Here is a 25,652-nt window from a genome sequence, read left to right on the forward strand (position 1 = left end):
GATAAGACATCTCTTTAGAGGAAAGACTGAAAATTCCATCTAGCATTTCCTGATGTAATTTCTTTTCCTTAAAAGCCTTTAAAAGGGAAGGTTCCTGTTCATGATCTGTACACCTTCTGCTAAAATTTGAGTTCCAATTTTGGACATCTCAGCAACAATCTTTATTGCCATCTATTCCATGGCCTGCCCTTCCTGTTTTCCAAAAACAAAATGCTGTATTTATTTTGAAAATGGGATATCCTGTTGGAAAGCTTTGAGAAAGAAAAAGAACATACTGAGCCTGGGACCTCAAGGATTCCTTCCGGTGCCTTAAGAGAAATAAAGAAACAGTTCTAGTCAAGAGAAGGAAATATGACAGGAAAAAACACTCAGGAGTTACAGTCAGAGCAATCCTAGAGAAATAAATAGTACAGAAATAATTAGAATTACATAAATGGTTCTTTCTCCATGTACACCCACAGTCCCATTCAGGAGCTGCAAGGAAAGGGAACATGACAGGACACTGGGGAAGGAATGTCCACACAGCAAAGACACACACAAAGAATTACTGCCATTGAAACAACCAACATCATCAGAGAATTCTATGAACAGGAGCTTCTAATAATATATTTAATTAAATGTGGAATCCTACGCTCAGCAAACATTCAAATAAACGTTGTTAACCACGACTCTTTATTCTCAGAATGTCCAAACTCCATATAATTATGCCAAGTGAGTTCTAATTACTTCCTAGAAGTATCTATGCAGATAATCATCTACCCCCAGACTATCTCATGCTCAGCTGAGCAGCCATGGAAGTCCCAGTGTAACAGATTAGATTTGAGCAGAAATATTTATCCCACTGCTAGAAGCACAAAGATAGAAAATATCTGCTAAATACTTTGATCTTCTTGAATATCAGGCACTGTAAAAAGTATGAAATACCATTATACAGCTGTAAAAGTGGAAACAAGGATTGTTATGCAAAACAAATGCAATGATGCATTTATTCAAGCATACTGTCTTCCAAATAGTTAGAATTTAAACTGGGATACTTCAGAGAAAACTTCAGTAAATCTGAACAATGCTGGAAAACCACAGCGACAACGAAGCTTGAAGCCCAAGGATTGAGAATTTTGAAACACTTGTATTGCCTGTGACTCACACAATTATCACATCTTTATCCAGCTCCTCCTGAGCTCTTTGTTCAGAATAATATCTTGCAGCAGTGAATTGCACATGGGGTTTATTCTGGGCTAAAAACAACTGCCCCTCCCACTCAGCACCTGGGAGAGAGGAGCAGGCAGAGGAGCATCTCTGCCTTTTCCCTTCTGGAAAACTTTTGCCCCCTGGATCTGTTCACTCAGATTCTGAGTGATTCAGTGAGCTCTCATGTGTGAAAAACGAGGTTCACTCTCTTAATAAATTATAAAAAGTTTCATATAAACAAAAAGACAATTAGGAGACAAAGAAAATAAAGCAAAGGGTTAAAAAGGCCGGGTGCCCCGGCACATTGCCAGGAACACACTTGATATCTTTGGAACACCCTTTTTATCCCCTCCTGCTGTGAGGGTTTAATGCATATTCAAACTTTTCCAAGAAGTATTTTGCATGGTCACTCCTTGGTTCCACCTTTTTAGAACTTTTCTCTACAAGTGGTCAGTGCTGATAACAGTCTGGGATGAATTGTCCTTCCACTGATAACAGCTTGGGCCCCACTGTCTTTGCTCTCTGGGGATTTCTTGCTTTGTGCAGAGGGACATAGCTCTATTGTTTCTATTTCTTCTATGTCTAAAACTTGCTAGCAAGAGAAAAAGTACAGACATAGCCAAAAAGCATTTAACATAAATATTCATCCTAATACCTGCAAAAGCCAATATCACAATATGGATTTCTAACACATGGAAGGGGCACTGGCTGGTATTGTCCCTTCCCAAGTAAACAGATTAAATGCCCACACGCTGCTATTTTAAATCCCTCTCTTGCTGCAGCATTGCAGGTGCTGTGTGCTTCAATAGAGCCACAAACCTCCCACAAAGAGACTTCAGAGCTTCTCTCAGGGTGATGTTGGAAGTTCTGCTTTTAACACCAAACTCAAATGTTTCCAACTCATGAGTTTTCATAGCAGAATTTGCAGAAATACATTCAGCTAACCAGTACAAGTGAACCCAAAGTATTTGATTTATTTTTAATAATCTCATCTGGTTCATGATGAATTTTTAACAATGGCAATCGCGAGCCTACTACTTAGAGTAGCTTCCCTCAAAAGGGCACAGCCAACATAAATAGCTGAAAGGCTCTTTTTGAGTTTACTGAGTAATTTTTGAACCCTAGAAACCACTCAGTGAGCCATATGCAAGCTTAATGCTCACAAAGCCATATTTCAGCTGCTGAGCATGAATTTGTGTCCTTAACAGGAAGATGGAAGAGACTCAGTCCAGTTCTCTCATCGATCTGAGCTCCTCTGATCATAAACCACAGTGAAGAACAGGATTTTGCCACTGTACCCCTGGACAGCTTAAGATTCATTGCCATAAATTAAAGATTAAATAACGTGGCAACAGCAAAACAGAACTTGAGCTGTGCTAAAACCTGGCTCTGAGCTTTCCTCAGCTGCTGTCCTGTATGTTCAGCATTTCTGCTCTCACCAAACTCAAAAGTTTGGGCTGAGAAGCATCATCAGTAGCAGTGAATTGGTTATGAGGTGCTGTGGATGCCCCTCAAGCCCATGGCAGAGAATACAGAGAATATTCCAAATGCACTTTTCCCTTTGCAGCTCCCATTTTTCTCCATGTCATTTATTTCTTTGCCTGTTACTCCCACAGTCGCTTCAGTCCTTGCTCATGGCCTATTTTATTCATGGAAACTCCAAATTCCTGCACCACTCGGAGGAGATTCTTGAATATCAGTGGGAACAGAGCTTAGGGAGCTGACACTTATCTGGCCATTTCAAATAAAACCATAAAATTTAGGTTTTTAAACAACAGTATTAAGTTGAATTTCCAGGGACATAAATGATTAGTTGGTTGGTTGGGGGGGCGGTTGAGTTTGTTTTGGGGTTTTTGAGGGTTTTTTTGTCTGTTTCTTTTAGGTTTGGAGCTTTCAGTTTGTTTGGGGTTTTTGGAGGGTTTGGGGGTGTTTTTTCTGGAGGTGGGAAATTGGTGGTGCTCTGGAGAAAGATGGATGCAGGGACTGGGAGAGGGGATCATTTCTGTGCTAATGCTGTTTCACACCGAGCTGGGGGTGGGGATTTAATCAATGTTGGTATTAAACGGAGCTGTGAAACTTGCTGCAGGCAGCACTACATTGATCCTTTTTTAGCTTGGTCGATCACTAAGTACAAATCCGAGTGGCAGCTCACAGGTTCTCCATCAGCCGGGGTTTTACCCGTGCGATGGATTCCAAGTGCCACCTAGTGGGAATTGTCACTTTGGAGAGGCCATTGCAGTGATTTTCACTCAGGAGCTGTAGGAAAGGTACTTGTGCATCCCTCACCTATGCTGAGACACTCTCATAGCCAGGGATATTTTTCATACTAAAGGGGACGGGGATAAAACACACTTCCAAAACGAAAAAATAAAAAATTCTTGATGTTAGTGAAGAATTCAATGAAAATAATCCACATTTATTGGCTCAGCAGCCAAGCACCCAAATGCAGAATGTGCTCCTAGAGCCAGGTGTTCACAGAGCTTTCAAAACCATCACCTAAGATAAGGAATTTCCCCAGATAAGATTTAGAAGCCCTAATATTAAAATATAACACATTTTCCTTCTAAATTTCAAGGAGCTGCAGACAGGGGGGTTTCCAGCAGCAGAGGAGCATTAACCACACACACACAAGCACAGAATTCCACGGATGGGAATGTTGGATCCCACTTTGCTGAACTCAGCTGCTGACTGAGCTGAGAGCAGGAATTCCCCTCAGCCTGGGGCTGGAACCTCGTATTGTGCACCAGGTGTGAAGTGAGCCAAGGGAGCTCTCTGTGGATGGGTTTTTCTCCTGTTCTGTGGGCAGCAGAGGGGTGTTGGAGTCAGAGGCACAGAGAGTGTGCCCTTATCTCTGATACCTGGCTCTGACATCCAAGAAAGCACTGAATTTTGTATAACATCCTGAAAACAACTGTTAAGGTTAAATAAAAACGCTAGGAGTGTAAATGTGTAAATTAGAGAGTTTCTTATGTCACTGGGTGAAAAAGTTAAAGCTTGGAGTTTAAAGTAGTTTAGGGAACAGAAGACAAGATGGAGGATTTAGGGTTTTGTCTCTTTTCCTTCTTTCTTCTTCATCTTCTTCTTCTAGAGGTTTTTGGGTAGCAGGAGGTGATTGGATAGAAAATGTCACAGTGCAGCACACAGGTGTTGGGTCATTGGGTCACTAAGAAAAATAATTTAGTTGGCACCCGTTAATTGGGTAAATGGACATATAAAAGACCTTGAAGAAGATCTTTGTTGGCCATTTTACACCTTTCTATCTTACTGCACATAGCTCCTTGTACCCTGTATCCATGTAATGCTGATAAGAAAAGAATAAACAACCAAGTCCAAACAAGAGAAAAAACAGTCTCCCTCTCATCAACTTCAGTTCAAGGCGAAAAAGAACCTAACCAAGAATATCATATAGAGACAGAGGGGCAGGTGAGGCAGCAGGCACTGAAGAGTAGCTGTGATCTGTCTGCACTTCTGGGAAGGTTCTGGAGAATGAATATGGAGAATAACTGAAGGTTATGTGAATTACTGAAAGCTGCCACAGCGTCACCACTGCCAATCCCATCGCAGCAGGGCCGTGACTCACACAGCCCAAGGAGATCCAGTGCATTGCAAGGTGTTAAAATTCAAAGCACACAGAACAACAGTGAGGAAAGGAGAGGTTTTCTTTCAGAACCAGGAGTATTGTCAGAGTTCTTTTGAGAAAGCTGCATACTGTAGCCATCCTAAAGGCTACGCTTATGTCAGCATATGTTAGCTGGAAGTTGGGGACATTATTTTAAGAGCATATACACTGATTAACAAAGAAAATACATTTGAAGCACAGCTGCTTTTTAGAAAATGCAAGATTAAAATGTCACAGTCCTGCTCTTGGCTCCTCACTGCCATCATGTCCTGAGGTCATTCCCTGGTGTGCAGTGGCACAGTGGATGGCAGGAGTGTCCCAGCCCTGCCTGCTCACACCCCAGCTTGTCACCACTCAGCAACCCCACTCTGTACTACAGCACCTTTCAGACCCTTTTAGCCCAGAAAATTCCTTGTAAAAGTTAATATTTAAAAGTTTGGCATGTTCCATAATAGTCCAGGTTTTAAAGGAGAGATGATACCATTAATCCAATAGCAGAGCAAAAATCCCTGCAACATATCCAGAATTCCAAGCCAGGATTCTTCAGGAGCTTTGCTGCTTCCTGCAGCTGGAAATGACTGACACGAATCCTGCTCCAAACAGAACTGAGCAGGCTGAGAACTTTGAAATCTCCCTAAATCCCTGCAAGCCTGGAAAGGTCTCCTTGCCATGCAGGCAGCTGACCAGCAGCTGTCCCCATTGCTTCACTGGAGTCAGAGATCAGCCTTGGAACAGGAACACACCTCCAAAAATGGGTGCTGCTGCTCTTTGGAGACCAAAAAGGAAAAGAAAAGCTTCAGAAAAATAAAACCGAGCTCCTGGAGCTCTGTCAGTGCGTAGATGAGAGGATGGGATGTGTAGGTCTGCATGCCAGGACAGGGATGTGGTTAAAAGGAGAGACAGGTCAGCTTGGGGATGGGACCTCAGCACATCCATGGCTTTGTGACATGACAAAGAAAAGTTCTGGAGACTCATTCATGTGGCAGAAAAGGAATAATCAAAGTGGACTGGAGGATCCCACTGTTGCTGCTCAGTCTCTGCCCACACCTCCTGATAAAAGCTCCTTCAGAGATGTTTTCCCATCCAGGATCTCTGGTGGACAGCACTTCCCAGCTTCAGAGGATGGGAACTATTTAAATTTAGAACTAGAAAAATGTGTCTTAGAGAGGTCCAAGGGTGAAGGTGTTTTAGGATCATCTCAGTAAAGTTCTTTTCCCTCTTGAGAACTCGGGGCAATTTCTCATTTCCATTCACTTTGCATTTGAGAACTTGAAAATATTTCATTCTAAAGTAACTATATTAATGTGTGATTATTCACATAGCTCCAGCAATCACACTCGAATGACTGTGGTCTAACTAATAGGCAAGACTGAAATTATGTCAATTATAAAAGCTTGGACTAATCAGTAAAATAAAATAAAATAATAAAATGAAAATATAAAATAAAAATAAAATTTAAAATAAAAATAAATAAAATGAAAAATAAAATTTAAAATAAAAATAAATAAAAATAAAATAATAATAAAACCAAAAATAATAAAAAATAAAAATTAAAAAATAAAATAAAATAAAAAATAAAATAAAATACAATACAGCTTGCTGGAGCCAGACCAGCTTAGGGTACTAAGGAATCCAAAGGAAGCAGTTTCCTGCTTCGTGGGCACAGCATGTGGCCAGAGGAGCAAAGCATTGTCAGTCCAACCATCCCAGATTGTAAAGCCCTTTCTTTAGGCAGTAAGGAAGAGGAAAAATCTCCTTCCATGTCACTATACCCATGTATTATTGAAAGCATCAAAAGGTATTTTATGTGATTTTTCTAACACACAGGAATAATCACCATTTCACTGATTTCAGTAGCTCCATAAGACAAATTAAACAATTGTGGAAAATAGACCAAAATGTTCCTCATGGAAAAATGCTGCAGTGGGAGAGAATGAATCCATGGCTGGAGCCTAGTGAATCCAACATTCCTGGACACTGAACAAGGGCAGATCCAACTCAGCCCTTCTGCAGAGCTCTGTGTTGGGCTATATCAAGTAGATAATGCCTGCAGGAAAAGTCATTGAACGAACATTAATTAAAACATTTTGCAGACAGCTGGAGGGCTCCAGTAAAGGAGCAAATGCTGCTGCTTCTTCTGGCTGATTTATTGCTACACCTGCACTCAGGAGAGGCACTGAAATGCCTACAAGGATGAGGCTTCAACAGTTTTGAAGAGGAAGATAGGAAATGAGATCATCTTAGAACAAAAAAGATGTAATGTATCTTTCTTTGTAACTATTTCAACACTCAAGAGCTACCACAGTGCTCTAAATTTGAGGAGAAAAACACTAGAGTTAAAAAATAGCAAGATCCCACTACATTAAAATCACACTTTAACTGCAGTCTGTCCAGAGACATCCAATTCTAAATTCTAAACTAGACAACCATGATTTATTTTGCTGCTGCAGCAGAATTAAGCAGTTCAGATCCATGACCCACTGATCACTGACTTCCCTGGATTTGAGAAGTCCTTCCCAGCAGCTCTGCTAGGTAGTTTTGAGTGGCCAGCTGTCACAGATGTGCAAATTGCAAGTGAGTAAACTCACATATGCAAGCAGCAGAAACAGCTTCTGGCAACTTCCCACCACCTAATGATTTTTAAAATACCTTTCAGCAATTACTCCGACAAAACATCAGCCCCCCAAAAACAAGCAAACAAGCAAAAGAACACAATTTTTAGCCAAGTTCACAGCAGGAGAATCTGAAATACTCCAGCAGGTACCTGTGCTTCTGAAATAATCGGTCAAAAGAGCTTTTTCCAGAGGTACATTGTGGATGCAGCCTAAGGACACCGTTCTCTCACTAAGGGAAACAAAGGTGTTGTCAGGTGTGCAAAGTGATTCCTTCCTCCTGGAAGTTGAAATGGTGTTAAAGTGCAAAAGACTCAGGGAAAAAAAATACACCTCTGAACAAAGAAAAAACTCATTATACTTTGCACCTGTTTAAGGAAAAACTCCTTTTAACAAGTCGGATCATTAATAAAGGTGCAATTAAGTATCACATCGTTAAAGGAGCAGGAATGAAAACAGGGTAAACTCCCATTAAGAGACAATGCTAAGGTATCTATCTCGTTTAAGAAAAGAAATCCACACTTTCTCTCCTTGCTGCTGGTTACAGATGAACTCGTAGGGATTTGTTACTCACAAGCATAAGATTGCTCTTGAAAGTTAGGAAACTGCTTTCCTGAGCTAAAAAGCTATAATTTGTTCCCATATTTCCAAGGAAAGGTGTTACTTATTGTGAAGAAGCACAGCAATGAGAACAAAAAAAAAAACCTTCAGGGAAAACTATCACTTATTTCAGTATCACAACCAAGATATAAGCACAGGGAAAGTGACAAATTCTGCATTCTCTCAATAACAGATTCCCTTTCTGTGAACGTTGGAGGTTAGAATAGAGAACTTCAATCACCATGGCAAGCAGCCAGCTCATGAATAGCTTGCTAACATCAACAAGACTATTCGTATGAACAAATGCTCAAAATGACTATGAGACTTCTTGTGTATCCTTTGTAATGGTAAAATCACCGGGATTACTGTGGTTTCTAAGTGCTCTCCCACACAGATGAAGAGCTGAAGTCAAGAAGAGTGCTCATGTGAGGAGCTCTGCAAGAGCTGCAGTTAAACACTGAACTGCTCCTTTGGTTTTACTTTTATAAAACATAGAGCACATTGGAGCAGAACTACTACTGGACCAGCAGACACCAGGCTTTGAGTAAGTCTAAGAGAGAGCCTGAAGTGAGATCCTGACATGCACTGCTCAAGAAAAATACAACTTCTGCTGCCTGAACAGTTTAACTGCGTACTCAGCTCTGCTCGAGGACCACGAGATTTCAAACCACATTCTCAAAGTAAAGAAGGGGGCTGGCAATACATAAAGATCTGTGAGAAAGGAAGCTCTGGAACTAGCAGCAAGGTGGGGTTGCCTGCATGGGCAGCCCTTCATTTGAATGCAAATGTAATTTTGGGGCAGGCAGTTATCTGTGACATCAGGCAGGACCTTAGTAAACTGTTACCACCAGCACCTGGTAAAACCATTGTTAATCATGTGTAGTAAAGGGACATCAGGGCTAGCAGGAGTCATTTATAGAGCCAGGCTGGGCTAGAAAAGAGAGAAAGAAAGAGGAGGGGAAGGGAGATCAAACAAACCCTGCGAGGAGCAGGATGTCCCAGCAAGACAAAGGCAGGCTGTGAGCATCATGTACGTGAGCTATCTGTTGGATAAAGACAGCAGCATGTATCCAGGATCCGCAAGGTGCACCAGCAACAACCTGCCCGTGCAAAACTTCGTGTCTGCTCCAGCCTACTCTGACTACATGGGATACCACCCTGTGCCAGCCCTGGACACCCACGGGCAGCCAGCACCGGCCTGGGGCTCCCACTACGGCCCCCAGCGCGAGGACTGGAGCGCCTACGGCCCAGGCCCTTCCAGCGCCGTGCCCGCTGCCCACATCAATGGCTCGTCCCCCGGGCAGGGCTCCTACAGCTCTGCTGATTACAGCTCCCTGCACCCCACTGCTGCTGCTGCTGCTGCTGCTGCGGGGTTACCTCCTGTAGATACAATTAATGCCCAGCAGCAAATCTCTCCCAACAGCCAAAGGCACAGCTCTTATGAGTGGATGAGGAAAACGGTGCAATCCACTTCCACAGGTAGGAGGGTTTTGTGCTGAGAAGAGGTTTTAACTTGTTGTTGTGGCATTTGTGGGGGTTTTGCCAGGTTCTCTGTTCACAGGGAAGGATTCAGATTAATAAAGAAAGATCTTGATTGCTCTGAAGGATTCTTTTGCTAGCAGTTTAAATATTGGTTCAATTATTGGATGCTGGGTTGATTATTTCTTGCTTTAATCCTTTAACCCTGTGGGAAATGAAAAGCAAAGTCCTTTCACTTCTCACTTCAGATGTTTTTTTAAGTTTGTGATATCCAATAGTTGCTCTGAATAGGAGTCCTATAGATTGGAACGAAACAGAAAGTATTGCATTCACCACCACTTATTCTTTGCTTATTTGCCTCAAGTTTTGGAGTACCTAGGAAAAGTTCAAGTAAAATATGCACAGCAGGGGGTTTCTATCAGAAACAACCCCTCCAAAGCTCAGAACACTGAAATGAGATCTGCAAGATCAAACAATGAGTCAATGCTTTAAGAGCAGGGATGATAAGGAAAGTTTTGCTTCACTTTGTAGTAGCAACTCTCAGAATATTCAGGAATACAAAGATTCATGGTAACACAGCCTGGTAATACAGCCACAGATCAGGCTCTGCTGCATGAGAGTCAAGGAGTACAAAACAATTCTTCAATTTAAGTAGTAAAAATAAGCCATGAAGCTTGAGGGAAAGGTTCTGTTTGACTGGGAAGCAGAACAAGAGAGAAATATATATATATTGAGCATCCTTAAACAAAAATCTGCACCCTGTATATGAAAAAAATATTAAACAAGAAGGGGAGAAGAAAAAGAGGGAAAACTGCCTGAACAGAACAGAAGCATAATCTGCTGTATGAAAGTATTTGATCCTCTGAGGTGCTGAGCAGCTTTGACATGCACTGAAATTAGTAGAAATTAGGGATGCTCAATTCCTCTCCTAGAATGCTCCCAGTATTTCAGTGTTGCATCCCAGGAAAGTTCCTTCCCTTTCCCTCCCTCCACACTTGCTTGTAAATAAAAGCCTTCAAAGCAGGGGACTGAATCAATCTCTGGTGGAAAAGCAATTACTTAAAATAGACATTAGAGAATTGAAAGCAACTGCATAGAAAAGTTGTCTGTATTAAAATAATGCATCTGATTTGTATGGGCAGAGTCCTCCTCACTCCTGCTGAACACAACTTTAGCTCATGGAGAGTCCCCAGAATTCAACAGAACAATCAGAACAGGCTGTTGCTCTGTGTGAATAAGAATTTGTGGGGATAAAAATGTTTGTATTTTTTAAATGGTATATGTTCTTTGCTGAGTATTATCTGAGGAAAAACAAGAGGGCCCGTTTTGAAAAAAAACATGCAGCTTATTTTTGAGGAATCTTTACAAGGGCAAAAAAATTGCTCACTAATTGTGGTATTTATAGATTGCAGGACCCTTGCTCAAAAAAACCTTTGCTCCTCAACCCTTCCTTACCTGTTTTGTGCTCCTGTGGATTCCAATCACACCAAGGGAGCCTGATGTGTTCTGTGCTGTCCCTGTGACAGTGGGACATGGGATAAACTGATCCAGCACACACATATAGAGATATAGATACATAATATAAAATATCACATTCTAATTGCTGCTCAGGAAGCACTTAGAGGTTTCTAACTTTCCAAATTTCAATACTGCAAAGGTCAGAGCATTCACAGGAGAGCTGGGAGTGTGTCCTTTCTGGAGTGGTCTAACAAGATACTGAGAATATATGTGTCCAGACCTGGAGAAATCAGCATGCCATGGGAACAGACCCTCCCAAATGCCCATGGGCCAGGGGAAGGCCACATTTAAAAGCTACTGAGTGCTGCTTTAGGGGAAAATCCAGAGAAGGAATTCTCCTGCTGCTTCTTTCCCTCTTACATAGCTTAGTTTTTCTGCTAGGCCAGGCAGGCTCGGTGCCAGCAGAGCTGCTTCAATGGAGCTTGTTCCTTATTCTTCCTTCACTCCTTATCCTCTTTTGCTGTTTAAAAGGAAAGGCACCATTGTCCTTCATGGTTTCCCAAAAAAGAAAATAATTTTAAAATATTTTCCCTTGCAGCAGTGTCAGCTCTAGGAAAGCACCTGAGTTTAGTTCTGTACATGCAGGTGTTGCAGTGATTTCAGGTGTGTGACCAGGCTCACTGCAAATGTTGTTTGCTGGATCATGATCCAACCTCTCATTATTTTCTTAGGTGAAATCCAATTTTTTTACATCCTTAAAGCTGTCTCTGTTCATTAAGCATTATCCTTCTATCTCTTTACAAAACCTTTGGGAATTTCAGTAAAGGTTTGGTGTTGCATGAATGAAGGAATCATTATTTATTAGCTTTTCTTATTCCCTGTGAATAGATACAAACCACTGTTCTTAATGATGAAAAAAATGAGGCTCAGACTTACCTGAGGTGATCACAACAGAAATCATTTAGACAAATAAATTTTGTTATTTATTCATTACATGCTGCAAAGCCCAAATTATCAAATTAATACTACAAATAATATTTCACTGTGAAAACAATAATTATTAAAGCAAGTAATTTTTTGCAAGATATTCTCAGAAATGTGCAAGAAACATTCCTGCAATCTCATCCCTTTAAGCCTGGGAGAGATTCTTGCCAAAGGTTCACTCACTTTGAGCAGACTAGCTTGGAGCAGCTACAGGAACAAGGCCCTGAATCCGTGACATTCCCATCTCCAGAGATTTCCTGGTTATCTTCTCTTACTGGTGCTTTGCAGCCTCATGTCCTGACAGATGACAAACAAAACACTTCATTGCAATTTCTACCACTGCCTCTTACCCTCCAGATCTTTTGATACTGTTATCTACACAACTAACCTGAAACAAAGGAAGAAATTACTTCAAAATTTGCCCTGTAACTTTAAAAAACAACATCAATGTAGAACCATGTGTTCAACTGATGTAAAATGAAATTTGTGAGGTTACCTGAAACCTCTGGATGATCTCATTATTTAATGTGACGTTATCATCCTGATTTAATACTACTAAAATGTATTTCCTGCAGAAAAGTCCTGCTGAGGCTTTCATACATCCTGAAGGATGGCTGAGTGTCTGTCTGTGCCTTGGCACTGCAGGAATTGGGGTTGGATCCTCAATCAGAGCACACAGAATCCAGCACCCTGTCTCTGCACTCCTCAGGGTGCTGAGGACACAGGAAAAAAGCTGATGTGTTTTGATTCAGAACACTTGAAGGAGGAAACACTGAGTACTCAGGATTTTCAGCCACAAACACTGTGAGAAAAGACTCTAAGCCTTACACTGCTCCTGAATCCTCAGCTTCCCCTTGGAGAGGGTGAGCACAGCCAGGACAAGGAGCAATTGGAACTCAGACTGAACAAAGCCACAGCTAGAAATGTGAGGTGGTAATTCCACACACACACAAGACATAATTACAGGCAAATTCTTTCATGGAAAGTAGACTAAAACCACCTTAAAAGAAGCTACAGATCTCATCCTGTTGATTTCAGGATTTTTATGGAGCTGTGTCATCACTTCCACAGGAGTAGACTTGACTTTATGACTGTGTGAGAAAACAACACACACCTGTGGTAAAAGTGTGCTCAAAACACTGAGTTTGAGCAGTGAACTCCCAGGAGAATTTGCTCACAAAGCTGAAAGTGCACCTTAAGATCTGCACTTATGTTACCATAAAACAGGGTGGGGACAAGTTTTGAAACAGGTGAACTGATTCAGAGGAGAGATTTTTTTCCTGTAGATGACAACTCTCCTATCATTCTTCTTCAATACAAATTTACTCTGCAGACATAAAGACAGTTTTCTGCTGCTAATGACAGGAGAACTGAGAACATCTTGACTAAAGGCACTGTAAATATATCACACTTAGTCTTTGAAGGAAGAAATTATATTCCCTCAAACCTAAGGAAGAGGAACAATAATTTTTAGAGGTCATTCCTCTAAAATGCTGAATGCTAAAGAACATGCAACACCTGGTGAAAATCTCAGTTAATCACTTTCCTTTTAACCTATACAGTCATTGGCAATGGGATTTCCCCTGGTTTGCCACTCAGAAATTCACCTACATTTTCTGCAGGTTGGGTGCTTCTGCCTGCCCTGTCATTGCTTAAAGAGAATAAAAAGGGCTCTGCTTCTGGTCCAGTTCTTTCTGTGTGATGAAGATGAATAGAAAAGTTTACACCAGCAAAGGGAAGGACAGAATTTGGCCAATGAGCTTTATTCCAGAATAGCAGAACACTCTAAAAATTGAAAACGAGAGAAAATTCAAGTCTGTTGAAATTCAGTTCTATGATTCTATTCTGTTTTCTTCAGCATGAACAATCTGATAATGTATTAAAGAACAGATGAGCTAGATGCAGCAGAGAATACAAACACAGAATTTCACTGAGTTCCACAAACCTTTAGCACCTAACTTTGCAGTAATGCACCGGACCAGGACACCTACTTATCACACCAAGGTTTCTGTCAGAAATATTATACAGGATTGGATCTATGTCACATTTTCTAATACAGTGGCTGGTGGAGTATTTTAATTTAGCTTTACAGAACATCATGTGCAGCATAATATTGGACTTCAAAACTTACTTAAAAATACTTTTGCTTCACAACTTCAATGAAGTCAGTGAAATTATTGACTTCAGTCAGGGAGAATCCGCCCCTTACTTTTCCTACACTTTTAAAGTACGTAAGTAGTTAGAGTCCTAAACAAAACTCTGAGGCCTGCTCTCTGTCAGTTTGTATCTTCATAAACTCAAAAATTACCATCAGTTTTTTAATACTAAAGTAACAAAGAGATGCAGGTGGGAACTGAGCACATCCAGAAGCTGTTTCACATTTCTGGGATGATTTAAGGTAACATCCAGTCACCAAGGACAGACATAACTTCCTCTGAAACACTGCTGAACCCTGGAATCCAGGTTGCAATCCCACACTATCCTATCCTAGGACCTCTTCAGGCAGCTTCTGGATTTTATGAAAGATGCTGGTTTCAGTGCCTGCAGAATATTCCTGAAAAGTTGAGAGAGGAGGCTCTGAAAGAGGGCCCAGGGCTGGTTCTAATGCTAATTTATTTTGCTTTGTAAACTAGTTGTGAGGTCTGATGGTGGGTTTTTTTTTTTTCCTTTCCTGGCTTACATTGTCTGAGGTTTTGAGGCCTATCTGTCATATTGAGGCAACAGACCCTTTTAACACTTCACTTTGCTTTGATATGCACTCTTGTCTCTTCCTTCTCCCTCTTTTCTTCAGGAGTTATATTGCCGGAAAGGGTGATGATTTTCACAGCAAATAAAGAGGCCTTCTCCCAGCTTTATTGTCTTCAGAAGAAATACTCTGTGAATTTTATGACCAATGGGAAAGCTGTTCCCTTCCCCCAACTCAAAACTTGCCCAGTCACAAAAATTGCCAGAGTGGGTGTGATGGAACAGCACTGTTAAACTATATCCCACGAAAAGATCCCATCTCTGAAATATCTGATTTCTTGCTGGCCCAAAGGCACTCCCCAGTAGTCACTGTGCAAAAGAGGGTTTTGATAAAACTCCCTTTTCTTACATAGCTCATTAAACCCAGGAAATCCACTCCCCCAGCACAAAGTCAGGCAGGCTGCAAAGGTGGCTGCTTCAAAACCCTTTTGTTTCATTTCTCTTCCACCCGAGCACCAATAACCTCTCCAACCACAATTCCATGTACAACTGTCCACACCACAACATTCTCCCTAGAGAACTAACACAGCATTACTGATGAGGATTTTAACCTGTCACTAACAAAAGATCAGTTGAGATGGTACAAAGCCAAATGTTGGTTATTTCACTCACCTAAGTGAGGAAAATATGCAGGATTTCACAAAGGAATTGGATTAATACAAGGACTTTTATCATTGCATCATTCAGTTCTGCTATTATGGCCTGAGAAGTGAAGAATATCCTCCCACTGTCTATGGGGTGACTCCATCAGTCCCACCTCAAATTTTACTCAGGTAATATTTCTCCTGGAATTAAAATGCAATTAAAATTAAAGCCAGTAGGTCTGCAGAACACAGTAGAGTGGCTCTGCTCTGTCTAAAAGAAGGAATTTAGAAGCTGAAGTCCCAAACTGTTTAGGGATGGGCTCTGTTGCTGCTGTTTTTTAACTCTGGCAAATAAAAGTGTGCTTTGCCTTTGAAAGGAAATGCCATGTGCAGACTAATTCCAGCCCAGCATCCAACAAAGGCTGTAGGAAACTCTCACTGACATCAAGGAGAGCAAAGGCCTAACAAACTAAAACGTGGCTCTGCCAGAGCTGAAAGTATCTCTTGCAAGACTGGCAGATCTCAGCTCCCACTGTCTCTTGTCTATCACAGACAGTATTATTCTACACAGAAAAAAAAAAATCAAATTATTGAAGACAAGATTTATGTGATACATCAGAGAATTTTTCTCAGAGCATTTCTCAGCATTTCCTTAATTTTGCTTTTTTTACTTTTTAAATTATTTTCTTTACTTTAAGAAAGAAATTAGATGTCAAAGCTCCCAATCTTCCTTCAAAAAGAATCCAGATATTATCAATTCCACAAAAAAAAAAAAAAAAAAAAGAGTTACTCATACAGAAATAAAGAATCTTATGGGAGAAAGTTCTGTTTTCCGTGTACATTTAATTTCTTCTTCAGCTAAAAAAGGAAAAAAAAAACAAAACCACAGCCCTCTCCTATTCAGGTAATGAGGGTTTCAGCACTTAAAACCAGAAACAGGAAGTTTTTTCTTGAAGTTTACCACCTTGTTTTGGCAATAGAGGAACATTTGATATTTGTCTGTGCCTTCTGAATGAGAATAGAGGTCAAGATAAGATCACCTTGTTGCTCCTTTGTGTACTCCATCTTAACAACACAAAGGACACTAAGGAAACATGTTAAACATTTTGTCCCATAGAATGACCCTAAATTCTCATTTGAAGAGGAAAAAAACCCTTAACCAAACCACCAGTTAGAGAGATCAAAAGTTAAAAAATATCAAGTGAGGCCTTAAAGCACCACAGGTGACCATATGTTAAACAAACAATTTACACTTCTAGTGAAGGAAAACAAATGTCCTGGTATTTATGTGGACTGAACTGAATCACTGCTGTTCCTTAGAGACTCTACAATTCTTACCTTAATGTTGTAAAATTAGCAGCACTTTTCACTTGATTATCAGTGTAAACCTCACTGGGATAATTCTGTTTCCACTGCAGTTTCACAGTGGTGGAAATGCCAGAGAATGAGAATGTCCTGTACATCTTCCTCAGCCAGGCAGCACCTTCAGGAAGGTAACAGATTTGACTCAAAGGAGTTTGGCTGTATGGATTGAACAGAACCCACAGCCTAAGGAGCAATCCCACATCTATTTTCCCTATTGAAATATTCCAAGTAATTCAGGCTGATGGCCTTAAGAAGAGCTAGATAATGCCCAGAGCATTGTAAAGGCACTATTGATGCTCCCTCAGGGCTGGAATATAGAAGCTGAAGGACCAAATCTGATGAAGACATGGTGCTACAAGCCTGGGGAGAGTCCTAGAGAACCCCTGTCTTGTAGGGTGAACCAGAACCATCCCCATCCAGGATATAAAAGGATTTATTTACAGCATTACACTGCCCAGAACTTCCAGTGCTCACCAATTCTGGTTCTGGGATCTACACAAATAGTCCTAAGAGGAGCAGAGCCTGAAGAAACTTCTAATGCAAGCAATAGTTTGGTGAGCCAAAACTTTGTAGAAATAGCAAAGTCCTGACTGTCAAATACTGGGCTAGGTGAAAGTGACCCTATATGGTGTGCATGGCAAGTGGAAGGAAATGCTAACTTCAAATATGTCCCATAAAAAACAGAGACACCACATGTCCCTCCACAGAAGGAGGAAAAACATTAACCCAAGATTCTGCTGTAGTTCTGTACCCTGAATTTTGTTCTTTGGGTGCTATGAAACTTCAAAAGCAAGGGGAATGGGAAGGAGGGGCTGGGTGGGAATCAGGCCTTTGGCAGCACTGAGGGATGATCTCTCCAGCTCCTGTCTCCAGCCAGGGAAAGCTGGTGGCTCTGGGGTTCTGTGCCATTGGGATTTACTCAGACACTAAAATTTTACCAACCCCATGCCTGAGAATCTATTTCACCCCGTTCAAAATTAACTGCTCTTATTAGAGTGTAATTATTAGGGGTTTGTTCCTGTTTTCTGAGGAGTTAGGCATCCCTATAACCTCATCAGGAAAAGCTCTGTAAGCAAACAGGAGCTGCTGTGCAAAGGCACACGACACCTGCAGCAATTGCAGATGGGTAAGGTACAAACACCTCGAGTTCTCTGCATCACCCAAGAGAACCTGAACCTGAGGGGGCTCTTCTGCTGCAGTAACTGAGGACACAGATTCACAACCTCCAGCAGCACAATGAGATACAGAGCAAAAAAATACTGAAAATATATTCCCTGTCCCAGACAATTCACTGGCTAAATGTGCACATCTGAAGGAATGTCCATAGAAATACAGGTAAACAGGTAAACAAGGAAGCATCAAAAAATGATTGTGGTCAGCAAAGATAACACTGGTCTCAACACAATAATGTGTTTATGTTCCCCCAAAAATGTGGGAAGAGCTCAGGCTTTGGTTTTAAGCAGGTGCTGATCTCCAGTATATTGGTTATTGCCTAATATGAGCATAAGCCACAGAGGAAGGGAACCAGCAGCAGTCTTTCCCATTCTCAGCTTTCTTTCAGAGCAGCCACACATTCTGTCCTCAGAAATGACCCCGTATGGAATCCATAAAATTTCAGCTCCTTGCATCTGTGTTCCCTGGCTCCTGTCATCTGCCATTGCCTTTTAATGCTCTGGATGCTGTTGAGCTGTGTCTGCTCCACTCAGCTGCACCCACAGCTGAAGGGAGGCAGCAGTGCTGCTCCCAAAACAGCAGATGCTGCAGTTCCCTGCCCATTGTGAAGTAGAATTGCTTGCCTTTTCACTGTTTCATGAACTGTCATCTGAAAATCTATGTCACTGTTATCAGGTCGTGGGCAGATTGTGGCAGACTTGACAACACAACCTCCAAATTGCAGTAACAATCACAACGTGGTAGGAATTTTTCTAGCAACAAGAAGTGAGGAACTGTGGAATCTCTCAGTATTTTCTGTGCAGTAAAATGTCCTTCACAATTTTCCGAGGAAGGTAAGAGCATCAGCTCTAGGGACAGAGACAAGAGCAATTCAACACCAGGCAGGAAGCTCGCAACAGAGCTGGGGACAAAATCCAGGTTTCCTGGCTCCTTATTCTTACCAGGAATGCCTTCCCTTTCCCAAATGATAACACGGGGTGATAAAGAAGATGAGAAGCAGTTTATTATCTATTTACTAAGGAGCAAACCTAATATCTGATGGTATGAACCTCTTGTATTGTAAATCAAGACTGAGTCAAGGGAGTTACTCTGGGTAAGTGCGTGGAGAATCAGGCCTAAAATCCCCGCAGATATTTTCAAACTTAAAGCCAGATATTTTGTGTTACTAAGGTGAAAAAATTCTAGCTTGAAGCAATGTGTTCTTCTTTCAAAACAGGTAAAACAAGAACGAGAGAGAAGTACCGAGTGGTTTACACAGATCATCAGAGATTAGAATTAGAGAAGGAGTTTCATTACAACAGATACATTACAATCAGGAGGAAGTCTGAACTTGCTGCAAACCTAAGACTTTCCGAGAGACAGGTAGAGTATGGATCACCCACCCAGGCTTTCCTTTGAATTTATGATTGCTGCTGAGGAGATAACTGTATGGTAAAGAACACAGAAATGTTAATGCCTCGAGTAACCAAACACTGATTTTTCCTTTGCAGTAGAACCAAACTAGAGCTGTGCAATAACACAGGAAATGCAAACACCAACTTTCTCCCGTTCTGAGAAACATGGGTTAAACCACATCATCAAAATCCTGCCTGGATTTCTCTCTGGGCTGTGGTAGCAGGGAGAATTTCATGCTGAACTTTCTAAAGCAGAAGTCCTGGTTCTGCTGAAGTCAGTGGGAATTCCATAACCAAACCCAACAAGGTCGGTCTTAGTGGAGATGGAAGTGATGAGCTCAAGTATGTTCAGGACACTTGAAGGGTTTTGTGTCCTTGGCTGCCTTGTACCTTTTGTTAAAGATTTCCTACATACGTGCTACTTCTTTCTCCTGCCCCATTTCCTGCCCTCCAAATTCCACTTCTGTTCCCAGAAGATAAATCAAAATACAATCCCATGATTAGGACTGATTCACCATTGTTTTATGAGCTCTGCTGAGCAGGAATAGCCCAGAACCCACCCAGCTGTAGCACTGACCATCCAACTTGAACCTGGATCACACTCTGAGCTCACATTAATGGAGAAGCAAACACCCATTTTGCAAATATTCCTCAATCTGCTGCTGAATTTATCAATCTGCTGAATGCAAGGACTGAACTGTCGAAAATTAAAATTGTTTCAGCCAGGTATAAAGAATACACTATATGTCTTTTTGCTGGCTGTTAAAACATTCATCATTTGACTTAGTTATGCTGAATTTTAATCTTATGGCCCTGCTTCTGTAAACAACCAGTGACATTTACTTGAAACTTCCTAGCTCAGTGATAATTCCCTATGATTTTTTTTTTTTTAGTATATTTGAAGAGGTGAAACAAAAATACATGATCAATTTCTTTGTATATATTGGGGAAACTTGGCAACAGCTTTTGCAATATTTGTTCTTCATCATCAATATATCAAGAACAAAATGAATTCCAGTTTATACAACCTACATCTCTGAGGTGTTTTTTTAAAAATGGAAGATTAAGTAAGAAATACCTGACAACTCTATCATATGAGCACAGCTGAACACACACTGTTCTATCCCAAATTCCTCTGCACACCACCTAAAACCTCAAATGATTTTCTGGAAAAACTGTTTTTCTGTTTCTGCTAAAATCCAAAATTGCCTGGAAGGAATATCATAAAAGGACAAAGAACAACTGTTTAAACAAGGAAGGAAAGGTGCAATATCTAATTAAGAAAAGAAAGGCAAAATGAAGCATTGTTAACTTAGGAAGGATACAGAAATAAAGGAGACAAGGATGAGAAAGAAGAGAGAAAATCAGACTTCAGGGGAGGAGATTTGCATGGAAAAATGAATATGGAAAGGAAGGAGGGTAACAGGTAAAGAATAAGTCAGACAGATGCAACTGGCCCTGTCAGCTTTTAGTCTGACATTACAGACCTGTTCTTACTTGGATGTATTCGATAACTGGCACACAACCCTGAAGTGCCTACTGATTTCTGTCTGCAGATCTGCTTCCCTAGTTTAACAACAAAAAAACCCCCTCAATTCACAGGCAGGTAAGAACACTGAAGCCAGAGGGCAATTCTGAAATATTGGTTTAGTTTTTAGACTGTTTCACCTTTTCATACATTTTGGCAAATGCATGAGAAAAGCGGGATTATCTTTGCACAGTCAGAATGCAAGAGATCTGAGAGGGCTTGAGATTGGTTTAATGGAACATAATTTGGTACTGAAATGATATTCCAGAACTAAGACAACAAAAGGACCTGCCAAACATCTCAGATAGCAGCCTGGGACTTAAGAGACCTGGTTTAAATTTACATGGGTTTTGCAGGTATTTGAATCCTTCAGCTGTAAATGGAATTGTAATGCCACAAGGAGAAGCACCCAGAGACTGTCACAGAGAGTATTTAAGATGTTTTGCTGGGCTTCACCAGTGGTTTTCTTTTAAAATACAACCTGGTAGCCACAAGTGTTATCACCTCTCACTGTTTTACCTCCTTTCCAATCATTATTCTCTTTCCCTTTCTAGTTTCCATCAAAAAGATAACCAGACTGACCAATATTTCTTAGCAAAATATTGATTTTTTCCTTTGGGTTATAGAAAACAGTGACAGAAGTGTTTCCTTTGCTGTTTGAACAACAAAACACAACAAACCTGAATGAGGTAGCTTGACTTATTACACTGTCCAGATGTGATCCAGAGCCACTTCCAAGGATAAACGGCTGGAGAGCACAGCTTTAAATCCAACCCTGGGGATTCACATCCAAAGCCAGTGCAGTTACCACAGAACTTTGAGAACACCCCAACAAGCTCTGCAGTATTTTCAGCTGACCACTGCTCACCTTCAGCTCACGTCCTCACTTGTCCCATCCCGATCAAGATCCACCTACAGCAGGTCCTTCATTCCTTCCTGTGTGCCTGTGACAGGGCAGGGACACTGGTGGCACTGGATTGTGTGGGAAGCAGCAGCAGGTTCTGGCTCCATTCACAAATGAAGTAGAAGGCACTTGGCTTCACTGCTAAGACAATATTTTGAATTAATGTTGTGTATTGCTGGTGAAATTCTGCTCAGAAGTGAATTTCCACTGGCTTCCACATTGGAACTCATTAATTAACATGCAGCATCCAATCAGGAAAGCTTTTGTGCCTCCATTTATAGGCCAATAGCAGATCTTGGCTTGCCCTGACTAGGGCATACAGTTTTCAATGTAACAATACCCTTGCATAATTTTGGCAATGACTAGGGCACATGAGATTCTGCTCTGTTAGATTTTGTTTCAAAAAATTAAATAAATCAAAGCTCATTCTATAAAGAAATAACTGAACTAACAACAAAATTCACTTTTTCTCAATCTTTTAATAAATATTTTATTACTAGATAGGAAAGATTACCTGTATGACAAACAAGCAAACAGCTCTATTGTCTCAGTTTGTCATTGCCTTTCTCAGTGCTCCTCATGCCACTGAATTTCCCTATGATTCTGTGACTAAATACACAAAGGACCACATTCAGTTTGGTACCAACTGAAAACAATTTTCCTCTGCTCCCCTGCAGGTGAAAATCTGGTTCCAGAACCGCAGAGCCAAAGAGAGAAAATTAATGAAGAAGAAAATGACTCACTTTGATGGCAGCGGTCTGGGCTCTCTGCAGAGTGACTCTGGCTCCGTGAGCCCGATGCCAGGTCCTGACGCACAGACTCATTCGGAAATGGCCGGTTCTTTATTCCCAGCGCCGCCTGCCCCGGCTGCTCTCCCCATGAGCGCTTTGCAGCACGGAGGGACCCTGCAGCAGGTGGTGGCCTCGCAGTGAGCGAGAGCCACGGACCGGTACCGGAGCACTACAGGACCCAGGGGGGGTCCCCAGCGTGACACAGCTTCAAGGACACTAAACCAAGAGCCACCTGCCAGGTGTGCAGCACAGCACGAGCTGCCAAGGGCCACGGAACTGCAGGAGTCCCTCGGCAAGAGGATGCCTGTGCCACGAGGCGAGGAGCCCTCCGGCCTGGGAGCAGCTTGGCACAGGGAGGGAACGGCCACAGCCACTTGTTCCACTGCAGACACACAAAAAAAAAGCACAAAACTTGCCCCAGGTAATCAATCCCACACTGCTGAGGCAGCTGTGCCTGAGTGTCCCTCGCCCCCAGGGAAAGAGAATATTCCTGCTCCTTTGATCTCCACACAGGTTCCATGTACTGATCCCACTTGTGGAGTTTACACACGCATCTTGAGAAATGCAAACCTGGCTGATGTGTTTTGAGCCACTTGATGGAAAGCCTGGAGCTGGGTGGTTGCACTCACTACACGTTAAGGGCAAAGGTCAGGGATGAGCTTTTTGGAATTTTTTGGGGTTTGACAGGTATGATTTCCAATGCTCCATACACAGGCACTCTCTGATCTTGCTATAAATGTTTTGAAAGCATTTTGGAATTGTGAATCTTGGCCCAAGTTCATATTTGGACAAAGAAAATTCATGTCAGATTCATTTTGGATCCCAAAAGAAAGAGCAAAGCAAGGCAGAAATCCTTTTAAAAGCATGTTTGGAAAAATGGCTGCATTTCCTGAGACAGCAGTGACCATGGATAAAGATGCAATAATTGCATTCAACCAGTTTTAAATCTGGTACAGTTTCATGAGCTATTGTGACACTACTAAAATTTGAGAAACCAAATTAATAGAAGAAAAAGCAAACAAAATACTTCACTTGAAATAAAGCTCTCAGCGTTTTTCAAGTGGGTCTCAATTCCTGAAGGGCTGATCCCTTCCATACTAAGCAGAATTTGCCAGGTAATCAGTACTTAAAAATAATCTGGATACTTATTTCCCCAATATGATTCCAAATTGCATGTGCAAAACTTTTGTCTGCAAAAGAAAAATGTTTAGAGCACATGAGTGATTTGGGAATTTCTACTCTCATTGTCCAAAGCAGTTTAGAAATTTAGGATGTCTATCCTCAGTAATCTCCATCAAGGTATCCCCTGAAACCTCACTGTCATTGTTGCAAAAAAGACTTAGGAGCATTAAGTCATTTAGGCACTACATTCTTGGGTTTGTTCTTTAATTATAACAAATAGTACTATTAGAGTATCAAAATGTTGGCGATGTGAAATGACATTGTATATAAAGAACATTAAAATAAATGTCTTTTTTCATAACTATTTTGCAATGTGTATCAGCTACCGCAGCAAGTGAACCTGCAGATTTTCATGGTTAGTCTGTTCTTAAATTGCAATATCAAATTTAAAAGTGGTGGTAAAAGAGCTCAGAGAAATTAGAGGAGCTTGGGAAGAGCAGTATGGTTCAGGGAGATGGCAGCTTTCACTCCTCAGTAATTTGATTTATCATTTTGTTTGCAAGAAGGACAGTGCTAAACAAAGGTAGAGTTTGATGAAATGGGGAAGGTGCATTGTAAAATTCCCACTCATTCCTGTCCCAGTGGTGCTCTGTTTGCTGCCAACAGCATGGCTAGCAGAGGGGAGAGGAAGGAGCTGCAACTCAAAGTTCAGTAACAGAAAGTCTCCAATTGATCTCCACATGGTAGGAAAAGAGGAACATGACAAAGAGCACACGGGAACAAAAGGGATTTCCCATCCTCATCAATGAGCATTGCAGCCAAACTGCTCTCCCAATAAAGAGCCATTGGATCTACCCAAAAGAGGAATCCACTGGAAATACATAGCACAGCCACTGTTCTGGCAGAGGGAAATGTTAAGATATTTTATTCACATATGCACAGATATTTCACTTAACAGAAACTGGAAAAGCTTCAACAGGAAAAGTATCCCCACATTGACCAGTTAAATGGGATTGTGCTTGCAGACTAGAAAAAAAAAAACGATTAAAAAAATCCAGATTTAGACTTTCAAAAGGTAAGAATACAGAGGGAAACTTTGTCTTTTGCACTGATATACAATAAATTGAGACCCAGTTCTAGCTAAGTGATCAGAAGCCTGGCCCCAGGGTTCTGCAGAATCAAGTACACAGCTACTTATTTTAGTCACATTTTCATGACACAGCTCAACTCTGCATTAACATTTCTAAAAGGAAAAAAGTACTTCAAGGAAGAACTTTAAGAAATGTGCCTGAACACGACTTCTTTCTCTTTAAAATTATTTAAACATCATTCAAAGAGAGTGGGATCTGGCAGAGCGACCTGGTTTATCTTGTTTACATGTAGAAGAGTTATTGGGGAAGATAAGTGACCACTTTGAAGATCTGCTTCATTTCTGCCCCAGTTTGCTGAAAGCATGCTTGCTATAGGTTGCTATGTGTTTCCAATCAGAAGTTGTTAAGTACACAAAATAAGGCTGGATTTTATTTGCAGAAGAACATGTTCAAAGGTTAAAATTTATTGCTCCAAAAGCAGTATCTATAAACCAGGGCAATAGCTTAGAGATTATTAACCTTCTAGTTATGCCAGTGGCTGTTTAAAGTAGTTCGATTTTTTGGTAAGAATTCCCAGCAATCTCTCCAGTTAAGTATTTCCAATGGGCTCTAATCCTTTAAACAGTTGCCCACCAAACCCCAAAGGAAGTGATTTTTCTCTAAGAAGCTTGTGCAGTGCTGTTAACTTGCTGTACTCTGTCCAAATAAGGGACAGAAAACTGCAGACAAATCAGCTGAAATTATTTGGGTGCAGCACTGTGGGTTATGAACTGCTGGTGCCATCCTCAGGCTAATACTTTCTTTCTGACTTTGGGTGTATCAAATAACTCATCACTTTTATCACATCTGAAAACTCAGGACACTAAAGCAGAGTACTGGGAAGATTGATTGGTTGTTAGGGAAGTGCCTTGAAGAAGAAAAGCATACCTTAGGCTACATCACAGGAATATCTAAGCCCTTAATCCTAATTGTGATTAAAAGAAGTATCAAGGAATATCCAATTTTCAGAGGAATT

The 25,652-nt window shown here is 41.1% G+C and overlaps 1 long non-coding RNA gene across 19 annotated transcripts in view; it reads right to left on the minus strand.

Moving 5' to 3' along the window:
- LOC111929243 (uncharacterized) overlaps positions 1 to 25,652 on the minus strand; it is an 83,953-nt gene that overhangs the window by 36,713 nt on the left and 21,588 nt on the right. For 4 of the 19 annotated variants that reach the window (XR_015276145.1, XR_015276142.1, XR_015276138.1 and 1 more), the window contains 3 exons: positions 21,598 to 21,771; positions 16,608 to 16,752; positions 12,124 to 12,237 (listed from right to left, as the gene is read on the minus strand). This is a non-coding gene — a long non-coding RNA (uncharacterized LOC111929243). Of the gene's footprint in view, positions 1 to 10,953; positions 11,016 to 12,123; positions 12,238 to 16,607; positions 16,753 to 20,688; positions 20,768 to 21,409; positions 21,505 to 21,597; positions 21,775 to 22,376; positions 22,807 to 25,652 lie in introns of all 19 variants that reach the window. The other 15 variants (XR_015276147.1, XR_015276146.1, XR_015276141.1 and 12 more) reach the window with 8 other exon arrangements.

The sequence above is a fragment of the Cyanistes caeruleus genome, chromosome 14 (genome assembly GCF_971803275.1).
Source record: "Cyanistes caeruleus chromosome 14, bCyaCae1.hap1.1, whole genome shotgun sequence".
Taxonomy (NCBI): Eukaryota; Metazoa; Chordata; class Aves; order Passeriformes; family Paridae; genus Cyanistes; species Cyanistes caeruleus.